General features: G+C 46.2%; 1 long non-coding RNA gene across 1 annotated transcript in view; it reads left to right on the forward strand.

Moving 5' to 3' along the window:
- Window positions 1-6467, forward strand: part of LOC135056052 (uncharacterized) — a 192885-nt gene extending 186418 nt beyond the window's left edge. Inside the window, exon 3 of the long non-coding RNA XR_010243874.1 lies at window positions 6276-6467. This is a non-coding gene — a long non-coding RNA (uncharacterized LOC135056052). The remainder of the gene's footprint in view (window positions 1-6275) is intronic.
- Window positions 6468-7168: the final 701 nt, after the last annotated feature.

Consider the following 7168-nt stretch of genomic DNA (forward strand, 5'->3'; position numbering starts at 1 on the left):
TAGATTTTTTCTTTCTGTTCTTTCACTTTAGCAAATTTAGAGCCAAGCTCCTGTATTTCAGAGTAACTGTGTGTGTGCAGTCTCATGTTCTACTGACAACAGAGAGAAACCAACATGGCTTTCTTAAATCATTAAAGATAAATGTATGTTTTAATCACCTTTATCTTGTAAAAGCTTCGCTATGGAGGCAGTGCCACATTAAGGTCCACATGGGCCTGGAGCTGAAATTGATGAAGGGCCTATTGTGTGCCACCGCAGGGAGTGTGACCAGTGCTGTGGTGTGTGACTAGTGATGTGTGTGTGTGTGTGTGTGTGTGTGTGAGTGAAGGGGGGTGTCCTGTGTTGTGGGGCAACCAGCATCCAGGGGTAGAAAGTGATTCAAGTGGCAAGTTAGAATTTGGAGCTCTGTGTAAATATGTGCCTACAGTATGCCTATATGTACTCCTCTGCCTGTATGCACCTATGTCTATATGTGCTCCTCTATGTCTTTATGTTCCTATATCTGTATGTGCTCCTCTATGTCTGTATGTGCACCTCTACGTCAGTATCTGCCTATTTCTCTATGTGCCTATGTCTATATGTGCTCCTCTATGTCTTTATGTTCCTATATCTGTATGTGCTCCTCTATGTCTGTATGTGCACCTCTACGTCCGTATCTGCCTATTTCTCTATGTGCCTATGTCTATATGTGCTCCTCTATGTCTTTATGTTCCTATATCTGTATGTGCTCCTCTATGTCTGTATGTGCACCTCTACGTCCGTATCTGCCTATTTCTCTATGTGCCTATGTCTATATGTGCTCCTCTATGGGTTGGGTCTGAGATCCTGACCGTGAGGATGCCGGTGGCTAGTATACCAACAGCGGCATCCTGACGGTCAGAATCCCAACACTTCTTGGTAAGTAAAGTAACCCTACCCCTTACCCTCTCCCTAACCCTCCCTCAGACTAACCATAACTCTCCACTCATGCAGCCTAACCCTAACCCCCAGCAGCCTAATTCTAACCTCCCTCTCCTGCAGCCTAACCTTCACCACCTAGTGACTAACCCTAACCTCTTCTCCCGCAGCATAATCCTAACCCTCCCTGGCATACTTGCGTATGGGGGAGAAAGAAGAAGTGGGGAGAGAGAAAGAGATAAAGGGGGGAGAGAGAGAGAGAGTGGGCGGGAGAGACAGATAAAAGGGGTCAGAGAGAAAGGGGGAATGAGATAAAGGAATGGAATAAAGCGGCAAAACTTTTTGGGGAGCAGCGAAACGCGTCAGGACCCCCCAGTACTACACCACTTCAGTTTCGGTGACCATCACTGTGTGTCTGAACCAACCCCTGGTCCACCATCAGCCCGCTGTGCAGTAACAAGAGGACAACTCCAGAACTCACCGCTGCAAATGAGAACATTACAATTCTAATATGGATTCTCATGTATGGAAGCCTTTCCACCTCTAAATCGGTGACCGGTAAATATTCAATAACCGAACAGTGCTGATCCAACCTAACGACTATGGGACTAGTGGACTTACCTGGGTATATTAATCAGGAACAGACACCAGTCCAATTACATACAGATATATTAACTGAATGTGGTGTATGTATTTTACCTATATATAATTTTGAGGAGAGAAATTACCATTTTTTAGTGGTTTTATTGTTTTTAATATAATAAATTGTTATACTATTATATCATTGTTCAGTTCCAATCACTTCACTAGTAGCGCTGCCTATTTTTTAATCTTTTTTCTGTGATTGCAATTTCTGCTTCATCAAGGGGCAGGAGGCGCCGGTCAGCATGCTGGGCGGCCTTGCCCTGCGATGGGTGGCCCCCAGCATGCTAGGAAAAGGATAGCAAATATCCTTACTGAATTAGGCCCAAGATGCTCAAGTTGCCTTGAAGTCGCCTTGCAATTCTCTGTAACTCACTGCAAAAGTGAATTACCCGCCCTGACTGACCACAATCGGATCCCTGCCCTCTCGCCTCAGAGCCCAATGGCATGATTTACCTGGCCCTGGCCCAACAATTGTGTGAGATATATACTGTATACAGTATGGAGACCCCCGTTGAAATCATGCCGTTGCCCCTGGCTTTTTCTAACTTCCATAATTTGCTTTGTTGTTCTAGTCTGTAAACTGTGAACACAATAGAAGAACCCAAACACTGGACTCATTTGATTCATCTGTGTGAATCTTTCTTCAATTGATTGTACAGCTATATCAAGCACAGAAAAAAATAAAAGTTGAATTTGAGTTTTTCCTTAGGGTTCTGAATAGGCTCATCCTCTGCTTCCTATATGACCCTTTTCTACTAATGAGAACAGGATTTGTTTCAAACTCTGCTGGTGTCTGCATCACTCCTGTTTCAATCAGTTGTTTAATGGCATTGTATATGGCAAACTCCTTTAGCTGAAGCTATTTGCTAGTCTTATTGACCTCAAACAGTATACCATACCAAACATATGCGCACGCAGGGGGGGGGGTTCCGAGTACTTGGAAAGTTCCCCACCTGGGCAGCTTACTGAGGCTGCAGGCTGTGTAACACGGCAGCTACCACCACAGAGGATTACACTCTCTCTCTCTCTCCTCTCTCATTCCTTCTTTTTCCATGAAACCCTCTCTCTCTTTCTCTCACTCCTTGACCCCCATCTCTCCCTTTCTTTCTTTCTTTCTTTCTTTCTTTCTTTCTTTCTTTCTTTCTTTCTTTCTTTCTTTCTTTCTTTCTTTCTTTCTTTCTTTCTTTCTTTCTTTCTTTCTTTTCTCCTCTCTCTTTCCCCCTGATACCCTCACTCTCTCTCTCCTGGTCCCCTAAGGGGGATTGTAGTGACAATGGGGTGGCGGGCTTTCAAGATTTTTCTATGGGGCTGTCTGAATCTGGATTTCAGATGTCTCTGGACTGGTGTCAGAGATGCTGGTCCTTTGGGTATTGTTGTACTGGAAGCTGGGAGGCCGGAGATTGTGCTTTCGCTTAGAATTAATTAGTCCTTGGTGATTACTGGAATATAGGCAGAACTAGTACCAGGAGGTTGACGAGACCCAGGACAGGGGCGCGGAGTCTTACACCACTGGTGGTCTTCACCAGGAAGCCCCGCAAAGAACTTTTGGGCTTCGCTGAACCCACTGAGCCGGTCACAGCCCCTTGCTTGAGTTACCTGGTTTAGATGTCCGGGAGAGGTTTGACTTTAGGCTGGTGGTCTGACCAGCTGGAACAGGACTGGAATGCTGACCAAGCTTGTACCGGAATGATGATACTGGATCTGGACTGAAGTGTAACCGGACTGGAACTGGCCTGGAGTGCAAACGAGCAGGAGCCAGACTGGAGTGTAAATGGACAGGAATAATGCTTGTATAGCAGGGTCTCTACAGTGCTACTCAGAACAAAGGCTAGAGTATCACTAAGAGAGCACAGCTGCAATGCTCACACTGCTGTGTGACTATGGAACTGGCACCAGAGCTTTGTGAAGCAGGAAGCTTTATACCCTCAAGTGAATCCAGATTGGCTGCAGGAATCAGCTGACTCACAGCCAGACCAGGTCAGAGTCATGGGTATCGCTTCAACAACATGACACAGTCTCCTCTCCACCCTGTGCCCTGCCACCGACCACCTCCGGTGACAGTGATGTGGCTGGGCACAGGGTGGAGCGTGCCTGCACAGTCGGCCAGACAGGTAAATGCAAAAAACCTAGGCCAGGACTCGCTGGTAGCCATGACAGGGGCCCACAAAGTTTTAGTTACACCGTCCTGCATCAGCTGTCTTGTCACTGCCTATCCCCCCTTCCTCCCACCTACCCACCCCTCCCCACGGCCGCCTAATTCTTGCCAGACCATTGCCTACATGTGGGTGACGGCCCGGGAGCCCTGCAGAGCCGCTGCCGAGCCGGAGAGAGAATGCAGCCTCCTCCTGGAGACCTCCAGATAATTGCTCTCCTGGGCAATAACATTCTGCTTATGATGATATAACCCCCTCTCTCTCTCTCTCTCTCTCTCCATGTCTATCTCTTCATCTTTCTCTCTCCATGTCTCTCTCTCTCTTTCTCTCCCTCCATGTAGGATTTTCTATCTATCTATCTATCTATCTATCTATCTATCTATCTATCTATCTATCTATCTATCTATCTACAGTATATATGTATATAAAATGTATGCAGGTAGGTCGGCACTCACGGATAATAATAGACCGAATACCTTAAATGGAGGGCACCCACCGCCAGCATACCATACTACACCCGTTCAAGGGGCCTAATATTGGAGGTCATTCCGAGTCGTTCGCTCGGAAAATTTCTTCGCATCGCAGCGTTTTTCCGCTTAGTGCGCATGCGCAATGTCCGCACTGCGACTGCGCCAAGTATATTTGCTATGAAGTTTGGATTTTTACTCACGGCTTTTTCTTCGCTCAGGCGATCGTAATGTGATTGACAGGAAATGGGTGTTACTGGGCGGAAACAGGCCGTTTTATGGGCGTGTGGGAAAAAACGCTACCGTTTCCGGAAAAAACGCAGGAGTGGCCGGAGAAATGGAGGAGTGTCTGGGCGAACGCTGGGTGTGTTTGTGACGTCAAACCAGGAACGACAAGCACTGAACTGATCGCAGATGCCGAGTAAGTCTGGAGCTACTCAGAAACTGCTACGAGGTGTGTAATCGCAATATTGCGAATACATCGTTCGCAATTTTAAGATGCTAAGATTCACTCCCAGTAGGCGGCGGCTTAGCGTGTGCAATACTGCTAAAATCGCCTTGCGAGCGAACAACTCGGAATGAGGGCCATTGTTCAAGGGGCCTAATATAGTGGAATGTTTTTTCCCGCCCCTGTGGTGGCCAAGGTCTGTTGTTGCAGTGTCAAAAACTGGGGTGTAAGATAGTCTTTTCTCGCTAGGCCTCACCTATTTTAGTAAGGCCACTCCCATTTTAGCGAGGCCACGCCCAGTTGCAGAGAGCGTGTGTGCCTTTGTCACGCGCAAAATAGGTTTTTTATGTTTATGGGGGAGGCGCATTTTTTTATGTCTATGGGGGGGAGGGCGCATTTTTTTAATGCTCGCACTGGGAGCCAAATTGTCTAGAAACAGCCCTGTCTTTCAGTCTATGTGGGAGGGGATAACCAAGAGGATGAACTGGGAGAGAGGGTAGCTGTACGGTCAGAGAAGCTGAATAGAGAGTTATAGGCTTGTATGGAGTAGTGAGTCTTGAAGGCTCGTTTGAAGATGTGGAGTCTTGCAGAAAGTCTGAAAGAGCGAGGGAGTGAGTTCCTGAAGAGGGGTGCAGCACGGGAGAAATCTTGGATGTGGTGAGTGAGAGTAGGTGATCACAGTGGAGCAGAGAGGACAAAATAGAGTGTGGACAGAAATCAGTTTGGTGATCTAGGAGAGAGAGGATTATTCAAGTTTTTATATTTGATGATAGGCACTTTATACTGCATTCTGCAGGGGAGGTGGAGTCAGTGAAGCAGTGTGCAGAGGAGGGCCGCTGAGTGTTGAGACATGATAGATTTAAGTGGGAATCTTTATCTATTTTTTTGTTTGTTTGTTTGTTTGTTTGTTTTTCTATGCCAATAAGTATAATTAAATAGCATATAATAAGAATACAGGGAAACAGAACATGATTTTCCCGATGAAGCCAGAGGGCTCATACCTCTGCTTCAGCAAGACTAATGACATAGAGGAGCGCATTCTTCGTTGTTTATACCAGGCTGGGTGAGAAGCAAGTGTAAAGCATTACAGATGCTCACGTTCAGCCAGTGACTATCCGGACGTGTTTGTTTTCTACAAGTTCTCTGCAGAATACTGAAACGGTCACTGATTTGCAACAGGAAAAAAAAACACTTAAGTAGAGGTGGCTTACATACTGTAACTGCTTGTAATCTTGCCAAAGCAATGCACCTCTCATGGTCCAAACACGAGAGGAACTGTATGACAGTAAATACTGGACCTGATGAAGTAAAAATCAATTGACATTGAGGGGGACATTTACTAAGCAGTGATAAGAGCGGAGAAGTGAGCCAGTGGAGAAGTTGCCCCATCAACCAATCAGCAGCTCTGTATAATTTTATAGTATGCAAATTCTAGATGTTACTTCAGTGCTGATTGGTTGCAATGGCCAACTTTTCCACTGGCTCACTTCTCCGCTCTTATCACTGCTTAGTAAATGTCCCCCTAAGAGCCTGATTCAGGGCCTAATTCAGACCTGATCGCTGTTGTGCGAAATGGCACATCGGCCGATTATTGAATGACTGCGCATGCGTATGGATCGTAATGCGCAGACTTTAAAAAAATCCTGTGTTTTTTTTTATCCCTAGGCGAACGCAGGCTGATTGACAGGAAGAGGACGTTTGGGGGTGGTAAAGCCATTTTTTGGGAGTGTCAGGAAAAACGCAAGTGTGCCCAAGCGTTTTCAGGGCGGCTGTGTGACGCCAGCTCCAGTCCCGATCAGCCTGTTTCTATCACACTGTAGGAGTAAGTCCTGGGCTACGCACAGACTGCACAGACAGGAAAAATCATTTGATGGTGAGTGATTTGTGAACGGATTTGCAGATGTCCCCTGTCTGGGGAAGTTTTCGCACTGAATCCGCATGCATTCACACAATTGCATGGGGCACAATTGAATAGGACCTCAGAGTTGTATGTACTTGTGATGTCTGACGCAAGCGGACGAGGAACAGTCTATTTGAGTGAGCGCTCCTGGAAGGTAACAGGTGGGTGGCTAGCCAGCGGTGGGCGGCTGCATCTTATAACGCAGTAGTGATGCCAAAATTGCACCTACCCTAGGACTGAAGCAAGCTTCGATTTTGCAACCCATGGTGCATGTAAATACCCAACAAGACGGAATAGGGGGGCTAGTTGCCATGACTTTGTTGGCGTCCCAAACTGTTACCATGGCAACTTGCCCCCCTCCTGTCTGATTGAATTGACCCCTTTATTTGGTAATGTTTCTCTCAAACAACGTGAGTTCTGTACAACACTTATGTAATAGTATTTACATTGTCGTACTGACGAGCATCAGGCTGTTTGCCATGACTAATTACGTTTTTTTTAATACTATTCAGGGAATTTTATTTGCTCAATATAAATACATAAAACATATTCTTCCTTGGCATTTTCTGTGCTTACCAAATATGGTTAAAAAAGGAACATTACCGGCTGCTGGAATACTGCAGGGGGGATATTTTGTGATTTGGAGTAGTGCCAGGAG

The sequence above is a fragment of the Pseudophryne corroboree genome, chromosome 1, assembly GCF_028390025.1.
Source record: "Pseudophryne corroboree isolate aPseCor3 chromosome 1, aPseCor3.hap2, whole genome shotgun sequence".
Taxonomy (NCBI): Eukaryota; Metazoa; Chordata; class Amphibia; order Anura; family Myobatrachidae; genus Pseudophryne; species Pseudophryne corroboree.